Source organism: Callorhinchus milii, unplaced genomic scaffold (genome assembly GCF_018977255.1).
Source record: "Callorhinchus milii isolate IMCB2004 unplaced genomic scaffold, IMCB_Cmil_1.0 Scaffold26, whole genome shotgun sequence".
NCBI lineage: Eukaryota > Metazoa > Chordata > Chondrichthyes > Chimaeriformes > Callorhinchidae > Callorhinchus > Callorhinchus milii.
Window position 1 is genome coordinate 3759870 of NW_024704767.1, and position 15675 is coordinate 3775544.

The 15675-nt window shown below is 37.6% G+C and overlaps 1 non-coding gene across 1 annotated transcript; it reads right to left on the minus strand.

Moving 5' to 3' along the window:
- Window positions 1–12770: 12770 nt before the first annotated feature.
- On the minus strand, window positions 12771–12842 carry trnav-cac. The gene has a single exon. It is a non-coding gene; the product is annotated as a tRNA-Val (tRNA).
- Window positions 12843–15675: the final 2833 nt, after the last annotated feature.

A 15675-nucleotide genomic window follows, 5' to 3' on the forward strand; every position in this document is an offset into this window, starting at 1 on the left:
CTAACACTAACATTAGCTTTCTTGGTTCCCCTCTATTTCTGGCAAGTTTTCAGTGTCTTCTGACATGAAGACAGAAGCAAAGTATTTGTTTAATAACTCTGCCATATCTTTATCCCCCATTATAATTCCTCCTGTCTCTGCCTGTAATGGACCCACATTCACTTTTGATAGAAAGTGATTCTAAAGAGAATTGGGATTGTGAGATATGAACCCTGGCATTTACTTTGGCTGTGTGTGCGTATGTATGGAGTTACATACTTTATCTCTCTCACTCCCCACCTTCCAGATGGGATTGAAAACTGTTTGTTTAAGAAATTGAAGCTTGGAAGCAGCACATCGTAGTTAGTAATAAGCGTACAATTATTAAAAGTAGCAGCTTTTAAACACAATGGTATATTGATGTAATGTTCACATATGTAATATTGTGCATCTGTAAATAGATTGATGGCTTCCAATGGCCTTGGATTTTTTTAAAAAAACTTTAAAGTAAACAGAGATGCAAGATTCAATTACTGCCTTGTAATATCTGCCAGCTATTTCTTAGTTCTTACTAAAATGGTTTGACTTGCTTTTCATCATTTGTTTGCTATTTATTTTCTCAAAGTGATTGGTCATTCACTTCATCACTATTTATGGGATGTTGCTCTGCATACATTGGCTGCTGCATTTGCCCACACAATACAGTCACATCACATCACTGTGATGTGCTCCCAATTACAAGGTGGTACATCAAACATAAGTATTATTATTAAAATACTAAATTGATACTACTAAAAAACTATTGTTCAGCCCTTAGGAATAAGGTAATGCAGGGAACAGAGAGAGCAGGCTTTAATGTAATACAGCATCTCATGGCTTGGATTGGAATAATAGTAATTCTGTAGAATATTCACATAGTGACATCACAGTCCTGTTTATTTTCTAAAAAAAACACTGAAGCAAATCATCTCTACATGCATATTTAAGTAAGCCCCAGATTACCGGCTATTTCCTATTATTTTACGTAGTGTAACATTATTTATTAAAGAGTGGATGTGGTTGAGTACCTTTGTAGAGCTCGTTTGAAAATATCAGCAAACTACAGAGAATTTTCAGAACTTTCAACGTCATCGGAACTACTAAATTATTCACCCCCTTAATATTCAAGTGTAATATTTTCCACATTCTATGGAATATTCTTTTTTATGCAAACTGCAGCAGCCTCCAAGGTAAAATGCATCGTGAAGCCAGTCAAGAGGTATTTTCATTGTGAGTAAATCATGGAAATTTTTTCTAAAGTGCCAAAGCTCCATTGAAAAGGCATTTAGAAATGAAATGCATCTTAAATAGGAAAATACAGTTTTAAAACATCAATATTTGGTCAACGCTCAGACCATACATGTTTCATGTAATAAATTCCATTTAAGGAAACAGACCTCTTTAACTTACTCGGTGAATATGGTGGTGCTTCCCTATTGCCTCGTATCCATTTACACAGTTTCCTTGCACTGAACTGCCTAACAATCATTCTGCAGTATAACATGATACCAAAGAAACAAATCCAGTACTTAAACGCTAAAACCTTTCCTTGATCATTTTTATGTTTTTTTTAATGTTCTTTAGGAAGCAAGTGAAACAGATGGTTAGCAGGGTAAATGGAGTTCTGGTGCCGAGGAGGAAATTAGAAACCTGATGTGGTTTTGTGGGCTGGATTTGTTGTGCTACATTCCATTGGAAATGCTTGTGTAATTTGACTGTTTTCAAACAGAACAGCCTTTTGAAAGCCATAGGAACTAGTACTAATAGTGGAGACGAGTCCTTTGCCTGTGAGCATCAGACAGTCAGGCTCTTGGGGAAACAACAGAAAGCCATTAACTAACCACAGTATTATCTTGATCCTTCGGAGGAATGAGGTATGGACAGCTAATGAACTAACCTTAACATTTCAAACTGAATGTACCTCTGGGAGCTTCTCTAGAACAAACAGTGTGACAGATCAATCTCTGATCCCTAAATCACGGGAAAAGGTTATTCACTGCCTCAGAGGAATTCTGGGATTGGCGTATCTCTCTGATACCATTTCCTTTATTTTAGCCAAATTTGTCTTGAGAAACAAAACCCACAATGTTTTCTGCTCTGGGAGAACTCACTGAATTCATTAACAATTTCAGTGACAGAAGATGTACAAGCATGTGAAAAATAAGAACATATACGTCAGTGCCAATAGAGATGTGAAACCTTTAAGGGCAGTATCTTTGTTAGCTTAATGAGGGTACTATGAAAATATTTTTAAGTATTACCCACTGGGGCTATTATTCTAATTACTAATATGACATTAAATAGTGTAATAAATGCCTCATGTCCAGATTGAGGACATTATTAAATTAACACAGCATTGTGATCTCAGTGCAGCAATGGAAGACAATAGTTAGGGTTGAGGGTAGCATGGCATGCTGCAGTAGTTTCTGTTATATAATTGACTGCAAAGCCCTGAGAGAGTAGTTCGTTAATAAAGGGCAGGCTGCTTTGAGTCAGCTGCTTGACAAAGAGGTCTTCTGGTGTTACACTAACAGCCTAGGTGTTATAAGCCAAAGGCTAGCAGGTTGAAAGCACCTTGCTGAGCTCATAGTGGTGAATGCGAATGCTGTGTAATTCTCACAATGGAGTGGGTCAACAGTCTTTCCATTCATTTAAAATCTGACAAAATATACTTTAAAATAAGAACCTAATTCATAACATGATACATAAATAATAGCATCATCCCTAAAATTTAACAAGTTGACTTTTGCTTTATAAAATAAACAGGAGTTGCACTTTGGAAAAGTTGAAACAAGAAAAAATGTCATGACAAATTGAAAAATACTTAACGTCACTTATATTAAGTTAGATGTATGACTTCAGTGATTTGATGTCCAACATGCGTTGGAAGAATCTATTATGCTTAAGAATGCTTTTGACTTTGAGCTGTTCTTTTACAAAAAAATCAATGCAATATTAAGCTCCATAATGGTCTAGTGTGTAAAACTGGTGTGGCAATAAGCCATAGAGCTGGGTGATTTCAATCTGAAGAGTTAACAGGACAAAAGTTGGGTTCTATACTTGTCTATAATGAATGCTATTGGATGAGGGAGGAGAAAAGTCAGCCAGCATTTTCTATCGAGCGAACTCTATTGGAGGAACACACAGGAGGACAAGATCAGGCTCCGTAGCCATTTCCCCCATGGTTAAATAAAATGCTGAGACTCACTGCTACTGTTCACATATAAATAGCCACTCAGACAAGTTACCAGGGGGAGGCTGCAAACTATGTCACCATGTCATACTACAGAGAAGAGATGAAACAAATGCCTTTAAGAGAGAAATTTGGTGGAGAAAATTTGGCAAAATGATTCAGTGATATTGCTCTGCTTTCTCTATCATTGCCAGATCTCTTAATTTAAATAATTTCAAATACTCAACATACCCCAATTTACATTTCCATCGACCTGTTAGCAGTCTCGCAGTTAAGCGTCGACCCCCTTTTTTAATCAAGTTTCTCATGCTGGTGCTTGGATCTGAATGCAATACTTAAACACTAAGGTAACAATTGGGTTTGTTTTATACAATTTTCAACAAATGGCAAGAGTTGAAAGAGAATAATATAGTTTGGGCCTTGAGCCTAGGAGCCTAAATGATTTTGTTTTCTACAACTACAAGGAGGGGACATAGCAGTGGGGAAATACTATGTTAAATTGTATTCACCTTTATTAATCAAGTTGAGTTTGCTTGCATTAAGTACAGGTCAGTGGATTGGTGATTGCATTTGTTCTATCATGTAAAGTACAGTAATAGCTGATATCCCGACCGCAGTGACTCTGAGCCAGGTGACCTGGAAAACAAACAGCATTCGACTCTGGAGAGCATTGTCTGGTATCGGGGCTATGAAAGGCTGCTTGCATCACATTTAGTAACCGGTTGACCCAACATTTGGATGCTTGTTGCAGTATTCGGAAGCGTTGTATACCCGTGTTGAGTAATTGGCCTTTAATAATGTATCTGCAGAAGCCACAGACCATTTTAAACAAAGCTGCGTCACACCATTTGGGAATGTAACATTTACATTCTCATACTAAATTTGATAAGATTTGCTGACAAATATAATGTGTAGTTAGATCATACTAAATGCTTGGTATTTCATGATAAGACAAGTTGATATTTGTTTTAATACCAAATATATTTGCTTATAGAAATAAGCAATTCTGGTTAGAAATGTCTATCTATTGAATACAAGCTGGTTAGGAGGCATGGAATATTTAAAAGTTGTGTGGAATTATTCACTGGAAGTCATCACATCTGCATTCTCACCACTTGATAACACGAGCAATGCATTTAAGGATGTAACGCAAATACTATTTCCAAGTTGACATTTTCCAATAAGAAATATCATGAGAAATGCTAATCCTTCTCACACATCAGTGGCAAAATAGTGCAATAATATTGTTTTTACTTTGTGATGGAGATATTGTTAAAGTCTGGAGTTTTTTTTTCCATTCAAATCCATGAAAGCTTGGATGACATTTACTAAAATTGCAAAGTGTGGCCTGGCCTATCTCGTGAAAACCCAGTGACAGCTGTTCTGTATGGCTTCATTCAACTTTGAAATCTTAGCTATTTTTATGGACATCCTAGAACAGGATGATTAATGAATTCACTTGAGTAACAAGAAGATACAGCCACTGACCCATAGTTTTAGTGCAAGTATTGATGTGAAACTAATGAGAAACCTGAGGCTTGGATCTGCCCAGTTTATTCCAATTACCAAACAACTTATCAAGAATTAAGAATTAATAGCTTTCGATCTTTACTTTTAGTGCTGATACAATACAAAGTTTCAGCAGCATCACTGCAAGACATTAAAGTTTCTAAATATTCTTTTCGGATTAATTCTATCAAGAATAATTGGTATTCTTGTTATACTGTGTTTACTGTGGAGCTCTATTATTCTGAAAATGTAGATATTCAGGTCAGATTTGTAGGAGGGCCATTGCATGGTGAATATTTTTATTTATCTTGTATGATACCAGAGGATTGCTTTTTCCCTATGTCAAGATGAGTGGCACTTAATAATTTGGATGATGCTACTTTTTCCCTTTCTTAAAATGCAAAATATATTTTAATCTGATCTCCAATGAAGAAGGATGATATCAAATGGGCTGAAGAGCTATGTTCATCTGAACCACTCTTGTGGTCTTGTAAAGATAGCCACACACAAGTCTTCCCTTAGGCTTCCAGTGATAATACTACTAGTAATAATAATTATGCTTGCATTTGGTACAGTGCTTTAACATGTCGGAACGATGGCTTAAAACGCTTCACAGGTTTTACTGTGAAACAAATTGACTGTAGGCAAATGTGGCAGCACAACTGCACACAGCAATGCCCCGCAAACAGCCATGAGATGAATGACCAATTACATGACTGTTCACTAGTGGACTCTCAGCAAGTTGGAAACACAGGCCACCCTGTAATTGGGAAAGTAAATACTTGGACTGGTACAAGAATAGAATGGAAAAGCAACCAGTAAACATCAAATGTGTACTATGGGGGAAATCTACAAGAGAAATAAACAAGGGAGAACTGTTTCTTTGAAATGGATCTTCCTTTTGAAAACCATTTGATTGAAAATAACCACACCGTGAGGATAAATGTTTTAGCACACCTTACAAAACGGCATCAAACATGTGCAGATGTGAACAAAGAAGTTCCTTCTATGCATACATTGCCAATCTGTCAACAGGACAGTCCATCAAAACCTTAACTTTTCAAATAGGGTCAATATCCAGAATTGCTTTTGAACAACCCAACTTGGACTTCTTTTCTTACCAACTTCTCTTTATCATTTGTTTGTCAACTTCCATGTTATCTTGAAGGTATCAAATTTATTTTTCCTACTCATTGGTTCCAAAGGTGTCAGTTGCGTTTGTAGACATTGTTAATTTGGGGGCCTCAAGCATGATATTTCTAACTGGAAGTCACAAGTAGCAAGTCCTGACCGGAACTGGATATTTATCACACACTGATCTGGGGAAACTCTGCTACATCCAGCGTTAGATTGTGTCAGACTGGAGTCAGCCAGATGCACATCTGTTTCATGGCACTTGTTTCTATTGTCACTCCCTTATACAATTATGTTTTAGATTCCCCTTCTCCTCATTTGATACTCACACATGTTCATTTTCCTGAAAGGGTCACTGAATAGCAATTGAGGATAGGAACGCATACTGGCTGATTTTTCTCTTACCAACTAAAAGCATAGAAACTCATTGCAATATCTACACCACCCCCAAACTGAAATGAGTTAAGAATTTCCTAATCTGCATGGCTGAAGCACTCACTGGATAAAGTTGCACCAACTAGGATTCAAGGTTTGATGCTCATTGCTGTGTTTTACAATTCCAGAAAATAAAATGTTGATTCGTATTAAATATTTCTTTACAATCTATGATGCCACCTGTAACAAAAAAACTAATGAACCAACGTTTAGATTGTGCAGCAATCTATGACAATAATGTTGTAATTGCGTTGCTATTCACACAATTAAGTGTAAAGGAACATCAGAATCCAATTCACAAGATAGCGGGAGCAGTAAAGCAAGTAGCGTCAAATAAGCAGATATGCTCAACACAGTGGGAAATGAGAACATTCAGTAGTGGTGCAGCTGGATTTGTTTCAAAGGTTAATTGTTGCATCAATAATAGGAAACTTCAGCCATTCAGCCTGCGCACAAAGGGTTAAATCAATCAGAAAGGGAATTTCTGTAGCTGCTGATTATGCTGATCAATCCTTTTGTATTTTTGCACAAAAATAAAAAAGATTGGAATTTTGTGACTTCAGAAAATACTGCTAATGAAGCTATATTCTGTGAAATATTTTCTCTTTAACGCTTAGAATAGATTTGTCTGGATGTTTGTTTGCAGAAACCAAGGTAAACACACAAGAATAGGCCGTGCAAAGTATGGTGCCCCATAACACCTACAGAATTCAGGACTTATCTGTGTTGCTCCACGCCTGGGCCTGGCATGGAAAGCTTCAAATAAACCTTTAGTTTGAATGCTCGGGTGCTTTCTTAAATCGCACAAGCTTTGCCTCATAAATATTTACACGTTAGGGCAATGATGTTTGTTTCATTCATTACAAGCACCAAGAATATAATAATAGTGATCATTCTGACTCAATTTTAAAAACATGCTAGACCATATGCAATTCTTCGTGGAGCTCCTGTCAACAGTTTATCCTTTGTTTTTGTGCCATTATCTCTACACCAGACTTTCCTTTCTAAAATATTCCGTCTTTCAGAATGATTCTTTGCATCTGCGTCTCCCAATGTACAGTATTCTTCACTGTTTCTGATCACATTGTCTCTCACTCCCAGCAGTGCTTTTAGTACCCTTGTTACAATAGGCAGCCTGCGCATGAGAAGCATGTTAAACAATGCTACCTCACTCGCATCTGTCAAGTTATGTTGGTTCCTTTTGAAATTTTGAGCACTGCTGCCACCTGCACAGGTCCATGCGCACCACATCACCATGTCTAAGAAGTGGAGGCCCAGTGAGATATCCTAAATTTCAGAGGAAAGCACAGAGCCCCGTGTGTGTGGTCCATCTCATTCACCCAATGCTCATATGTTCATTATGTGCACCAGTACAGGCTCCTGGATTGGGGGAGGAGGAGGAGGAAATTCACAGCAGTAAAGTAGCCAGGACAATTTCAATTCATGTTGGAACACGTGCTGGGTTTAGGGTTCTGTGGACACTTAAACTACAATTAACACAGCAATACTCCAGTGCTCAGTCACCTACTTGATGGGTTAGAGTATGATTTGGTTGCACTGTGCATGGATTTTCATTCTGAATTGTACACCACCTCGGTGTAAATGTGATGTGAAAATTGTCAGGGTTTACTGTAAAGTGTAGTGACTGTATTTGTAGGTGAATGTGGCATCCAATTTGTACACATAAGTATCCCATAAACAAGCATGAAGTGAATGACTAATCATTTTATCTAGATTTTTTAATTATTATTGATGCTGGAATCAGTGTCACAACAAAATGTAGCACAGAAAAAGGAAAATCAAAATATTTCAGTTACACATCATAATGTTCCTATAAAAGCTTTGACTTTAAAGCCTGGAATCAAAAATAATTACTTTAATATGCATCATCCATTCTTAAGCCCTCTGCCATCTTATAGATGTGTTTGGCATTTACTCAGCAGTGCTATAATCTATGAAAGGAATTAGAAATTGCAGTATATACACAGATGTAAGTACCTTTAAACACCATTATAAAGTTATTATATATCATTAATCTGCTCAAGGGAGGAAAACCTTTAAAAGAGTCAACTATTTAAATATTTATATTAAGTACTATAACGTTTAAACTGTTGGTTCTTAATAAGTTGACCTTCCTGTAGATTGATTCAGTTGATAGCTAGTAATCAGGGCTATTGGTTTCATAGGTTATTTCCAGCCTATTGATGAAAATTTTCAATGCTATAATTATACAGTTTATTGGTCTATACACAATCCTCACTTAGTTGGTTCGGAGTCGACCTGGTTTAGAATGCGTTTTAACAGGAAAGATCTGGCAGGATTTATACATCAGTGATGTATCTTTAAGGTATACAATAAAACGTTTGGCTATTGGGTCTTACAAATGAACAGTTCAAAGATCTTGACCCATTTGTTCAATTAACCTTGGAGTTTGTATCTTTTGCTTATATTCATGAAATTATTATATGTAACTTCATACAAGAAAAAATCATTTAAGAGATTTACCAAAAATGTTTTGAATAGAAGAATTCTGCATCTTGAGTTACTTGAGATCAAATGTTGCTGATGCAATTTCCTTTCCCCATTTACAAAAATAGTTATTCCCAAAGTCAACCACTAGTGTTTATGTGAAGTGAATAAATCATCACCCTGCATACACATAGGATGCACAGTCTTTGCTTTACAATGTTTAGTCTTTTGAGGTTTGCTAACAAATGCAATTCTCCATGTGTTAATGCCAAAAGGAACCTTAAAATGACTTGTTTCTGCACTTTGCTCACACCTTCCTGGTCACAGGTTCAAATCTCAGTGGGCACGAGTTGGGTTGACAGCAGTCATGCATGATGTGTTTGTTGGTTCACAGCCAGGTGCTTGGTGGGAGCTCTTGCTTTTGTTAAACTGACATCTGTGGCCTGGATGTGGTCGTTCTAAGGAACTACTGATGGCAGTTGGCTGTGAGCAGCTCTGGTTAGCTGCACAAAAGGCACAACATTAACATGGCTTCTTTAACATTTTCAGCATCATCTTTCTTTAATGTACACCAGGAAAAAGTTCTCTTTTGCTGGGTATACATTACCTAAAGGGTGCTCAGCAATTGTAGTTTTCCTTATTTAATGATGTTCAAAATGCGAAGGTTGATTTATCAGAATGTTTTCATTTGGTTATCTCATGAGGTTGTATAAGATGTTCAATAAACTCCACAGTAGGGTGATCAGCATAACTGAGCCAACAAATAGAAGTTAAAGATGTTTTGACTATTCTATACATGTCGGGATGGTGGAGGTGGTGGAAACAAAACCATGGGTGTTGTGTAAACGGCTGCAATAGCTATGATTATGGGCATCCTCAAGGATAGAATTCTTCAAAACAATACTCGAAAGTTCTATTGTCCATGAAGCTGTCAAAAGGGATAATGATACGTGTTTGATTTCTGAAATAGTTCATCTTAAGTTGTACAACAAAAAAGGTATTCTAGATGTGCAATTTAAAAAAGAAGACTCCTATGGTGAAAAGGATCTTCGATGTAGACATTAGTTTGGAATAAAACGGTGAGGACAGCCTTACTTTGTGTCTACCGTTTTGCTGAAAGTTTATTATTTTCATTTAGGTCTGCAACCTGGTCAGCATTATCAGTGCATTATCTCCAAGGAGCTGGGTTGGATCAATATTGCATGCTCTCAGCCCTATCAGGGCTCAGTGGGGGGAGGCAATCACTGTGGTGTGGTTCTATGCACCTCCAGGAACAAATCAATAATCTGACAGAGGCAAGCTTTGTTCTATCACAGACACAATATGTTCACTGCTCTGTACATGATTGCTTACCCAGGTTTGTTTTCTCTTGTGTTGTATGACAAATCTGTACTCTCTGTTTTTTTCCTAATGGTATCAATATAATTGCCTTCACAATAAAGCCCACCACAAAGACGTTTTTTTTTTGGCAGGATTTTCTATTTTATTTTAATCTCTCTATCAGCGAGACTGAGTTTATTTAAAAATAAGAGCAAAAAAAAATCGTTGCTTCTTCGTTGTCAAATATATGTTTCATGCTGTTAATACTTTGATGTCTAGAACAGAAATGTGTGCCAAGAATTCTAACACCAGTAATAAGAAAAATGTTGCAACTCTTAAGTGGAAATGGCATGACTTTATCCTTTTCTTGTCTTCACACGAGCAATGCTCAGTTAATAGGGATGGAGTGCAGAACTTTGTTGTGACCTTGAATTTGATGTCACCCAGTTACAAGTGCTGATAAGAGGAAATAAAGCATAGTTTGGATTACCTTTACTGACAGGACATCGCTAACAATACAACTTTTGCGATTCATGCTACGTTTCCTGTTTCACTTTTACTTATTTTAAGGTATCCCTGGAAGAGGGGCAATCTCTGAGCTCCAGCTTTAATTCATAACAAATACAACAAAAAAATGAACTTTTACGTTCAGCAAACTATGAAAAAAAGAAATAATTAAAAAATAAGATATCCTTCCCAGTAACTCACCCTAGTGGCTGTTAAATATGTGTGAGCTTCTACTAGAATGATAGTCTACAGACTATTTTTTCAAAAGAATTCAAAGATTTTTTAAAAAAAAGAAATTTGAGTGACGACTCAATGTAGTGGTGATTTTATCACTTGGACAGTTCTTTAACAAAAAGATATCACTCAATGTAGAGAAAACCAGAAGATAACCTGGAGTCATGGCTTTCTCAAAGCACCATCTGTCCTGAGGAGTTATACTGCACTCACTGCATTAGGTTTCTGCAGCTTCAGTTGATAAAGTCTAGCACCAGGTGAAAGTTTCTGTGGGTGGCAAATTCAGTCTGATATTTCGCAGCTCTATTTAATAATTGTGAAGCCAAAATTAAGATGGTGAAAAGTGTCTTGGAGGCTTCTTAATGCATGGAATTCTGACTCCCTCAATGTTTAAAATCAAAGTTCATTGGATTTTCTTTACCGTTCATAAAATTTTCAAAGCCATGATCTACCTGCTCAGCACATCAAGCATCTACAGATTGTTTCATTGTGAATCTTGAACAGATGCACTGAGACAGAGGAACAAGAGTAGGTTTTAGGTTTGCAAAGAGCAATTTCAGGACAAACACTAGGAAGCATTCATTTACCCAGAGCGTAGGTCATGACTGGATTAGGTTATCAGGTAGAGTGGTTGAGGCCAAGATTTGGGACCCTTTAAAAATAACTGCTCGTTGATAGGAAGCCACTATGGTGGGCATCCTGGAAGGATGAGATCAAATAGGCTGAAAAGCTTTCTTTATCCGCACCTCTTTTGTGGTCTTGCAACCAAGGTGTAAGTATTCAGCTGAAAGTGAATGACTGTTTCTCAATGCTAAATGGTGACTAAGGAGTTAAGAATGCAGTGGTGTAATGGTGCCAGTATTCTTTGTGACTAAGAATTGGAAGTAAAAACTAAGTTCAACTTTCAGACAGTGATGCACTGAGTGGAAGTCAAAACTATTGCACTTCACACAATTTGGTCATTATTAATAATCCACCAAGATTTGAAGACTGACTCATCACAGCACGTTTCTTTCATGTACTTCCTTTGTTAAGATAAAAAGGAGAGCTAAAATTTTATTGACTGCATTGTTATGTACGGATCTTCACCACTCGAGTAATCCTGCCTTCCATTTCCTCTGTAATACAATGCAATCATTTATTCCTTTTAATTTCAAACTTTATACTTGTCAAACGGTTTTGTTCTTTTAAGTGCAGTACAAAGGCACATTGTGCGCACGTGTGTGTGGGAGTACATTCAGCACCGATTGTAATGAAACAGAATCCTTCGATCGTAATTATCACGGCCAAATAGGTTGCTTTCCATCAGTTTACTTATCGGATCGAGCATCCAAAATCTATCATGTCTGCATGATACGCAACTGACTCCATCCCATGCCAGAAATAGAGATGGATTTATTAGCTTCCCTTTAGAGCAGATGTCTTTTTTTCTACAACATTCTCTCCTCAAAGCTTTTGATTCATTTTCCTTTCTATTGGTGTTATAGTCCCATGGACCGATGCATCATGCCCTATCCAGAGCCTCACACAAGTGATTATCATTCGTGTGCAAGCCTTAGCAACAACCGTCAGTGGTTCATCCACAGAGAGATTGCAGCCAAGCCCAATCCTGTAGTTACTCGACATTCTCACACACACACAGATTTCTAACAGGAGTTGCTGGATAAATAAGCATCAGGAACCTTGACTGATTTTAATTCCGTAACCTGGGGACTGATATAATAATAATCCTTGCATTTGATATAGTGCTTTTTCACGTCTTCTAGATGACTCAAAGTGCTTCACAGAATAGACTGTAAAGTGAATTGACTGTATATTTGTGGGCGAAACACAGCAGCCAATTGTGCACAGCAGTGTCCCACAAACAATCATGGATTGAAGTGACCAATTTTATTATTTTTTTTGAAGAATTATTATCAGGCGTCTGGAGTAAGAAAACTTGCCCAAGGTTTCGCCCTGCTGGGAATCGAACCCAGGCCTCTCGCTTGTGAGACGAACGCTCTAACCACTGAGCTACAGGACTCCTTATCAGGTCTACTGTCCCTACTGCAGCCTCAGCTGTGAAGAGCTAATTCAGCACAGGTCAGGCATCAAACTTACAGGCTTCTATTCTTTGAATGAGTTGCCCAAGTACTCAGGAGAGCTGATAGGAGGCAGGTTTTACCCCCCTTGAAAAGTTCATGTCAACAACAACAACAAATTACATTTGCGTAACACCTTTCATGTTGGGAGAACGTCCCAAAGCGCTGGATAGCTACTCCCTTTGCTGTGCCAACTCTGGCCTGCTACTGATTATAACGGTCCCCTACCCCCTCCCCACCCCCCAGCTAAAACTCTAAAACTATTAATTGGATGCAATGCAATCCAAAGATTGTTGCACTTGTGGCTCTTTCAATTGAAGGGAAAAACATTTGTTAAAGGACGTCCTCCCGACATGAAAAGTGTTATACAAATGTATTTGGTATTGTATTGCAAGTAACTGAAATCTGCACGTTAGTCTTCTGTCACTCTTCCCTCCGTAAGAAGTTTCAGACAGATTCAAGTCATTAAAAATGGCTGGTGTGCGATTGTGGTGATTGCCTGAAGCCCCAGCTAATAACTGCACTTTACAATTCAGAAATGCCTGCTGAGAGGAGATGTAATCTGGCAGATTCTTCTACTCTGAGCATATTAAGGAAAACCTTCTCAATGCTGAAGATGTACTTCAGTTGCCTTGATTATCCGTTGCTGCTCTACAGTGTAACCCTCAAAAGGTCTGCCAGATCTTGATGGCTTGCTGTGTTCTCCACAACATTTACTATAAGATTTGTACAGGCATTCCAGAGGATCAAGATGAGCTATATGGGCTTTCTGTGGCATGTCAGTGACAGGTACTACTGGGAGCATCAGAGCAATCTCAATAAACAGGACCTTACATCAGAGTAAATAGGCATCAGAAGTGCATCCTTATTTCTTGAATTGTTCGATTTATTTATAATTGCTATTAAAACTTTCACTGTAGGGTATAGCAATATGTTGCAGCAAACTAATTCCACAGCAGATTTACTAGCAATGTGAGTCAGCACACAGCAAATAGATCATTGTTTGCCTGCTTTTCATTTCTATTCTCTTATTACTTCCGTCTTTATAAAATTCTGCTCTGAATACATTATTGTGTGTGCAAATATTGATCCTTCACCATCATTAGTTTTGCTTAGCAAGGTTAATTGAAAACCAGGGCAACAGATAGGCAGCTATTAATTTTGTGCAACAAAATTACCTAATTATTTTAACTAGCTCTTCCTTTTCCCTAGCACAGTTATAAAACTTTATGTTGACAAGAATCTCTGAATCACAGAAATTGACTGATTGCTGACCTTCAGCATCCCTATCCCTTCAAAACCCAGATCTATCCAGATGATCCCAAAGATTATTTTGGGAATCCCAAGGCAATAGTACTTGAAAGCTATGAAGGGTTTCAGCAACATGTTAACAGTTGTAGTAATCACTTTTGAGTCTTCCTTGATCACATAGATTCATGAAGATCTACAATCTTCAAGATACTTTTGAAATCCTATATTGACATTCCAGGTACATATAGATCAAAGACATTATAAGCTGAATTCTTGGAAATATAGGTAACCTTTTTGCCCTATGGATGCCATAGTGGAAAGTGCAAACTTCAAAGTGTAGAAGAAAGCATCAAGGAAGACAAATCATCAAACCATTGTTTCTCATCACATGACACACCAAGTTATTGGAACTCACCTTGTAAATGCTGGATAAAAGTTGCTAACTCACAGTCCAAATATTGTATTTCTTACAGAAAATATTGGGCAAATTAGACTATTCCGTAATGTTGTTTCTTCAATCCCCTATTTCTCGAATAAAACATGAACAGGTTTCCAAAGCAGATTGGTGAAGGCATGTAGGTAGGTAGCCTTTGCTTACAAGTGTAGCTTTGCCAAAAATGATGAACATCTAATTTTTCGCATAAATTCCTTGTTGTGCAACTCACCTTTGTATAAGTCACTGTTCCAGAATGCACCATGATTTCAGGGGTTGCCACTTGTTGCACTATGGTAGGTTGATCCAAGCGTTCTTTCTGGTTCAAGATTCTCTCTGGCTCAGGTTTGTGACAACATAGATGTACTAAAACGCAAAGCTTACCTTCATAGTGGTCATAAGTGGGTTGATTTCCTCTTGAACAAAATAAGAATGCAGTGGAACCTGAATAAGAAATTTAACAAGAGCACTGATGATGGAGACATGTACGAATTAAAGCCATTCAAGCCTATCATCTAGTTAACAAATAAGAGAAATAGCAAACATAACTTGCACACAATACAACTGACAATATTCAACATTAGAAAATGACATGGAAATACCAAATTTCTATTCTCTGAAAAAAGAGGCATTTTTAGGCCCCACATATTTAGCTTATATTTACTGCTGTTTTTAACTATCCAATCTAGCTTCTACCCAATCCAATGACCTCCTCAGTGAACAATTTGGTTATCTTATCTTCATCTATCTATTGTCCCCTCTCAGTGGCCCTTGTGGCTCTTTTGTCAGCATTAGTTACTCTTATGTCTGTCTGCGCACATTACTAACTCTCCTCTGACACTTGTTCCCCCACCCTTTTGACCCGAGAGATTACATTTAATTTGTTAGCAATCTCTTCCAGGCTTGTTTCTCCTCAGCTGGTGCAAGGAGCTCTGTTGGTGGCAGCAACTTGTTTTTCTCCAGTACTTCCAGAATCAAGAGGTCAATTTCTGCCTCGTGGAACTGAGCTTTGCTTTGCCTCAAAGCCATTTCTTCTGATACTCCGCCATTCTGGAATATATCTGGAGGTCATTTTGCATGATGCACAAGTA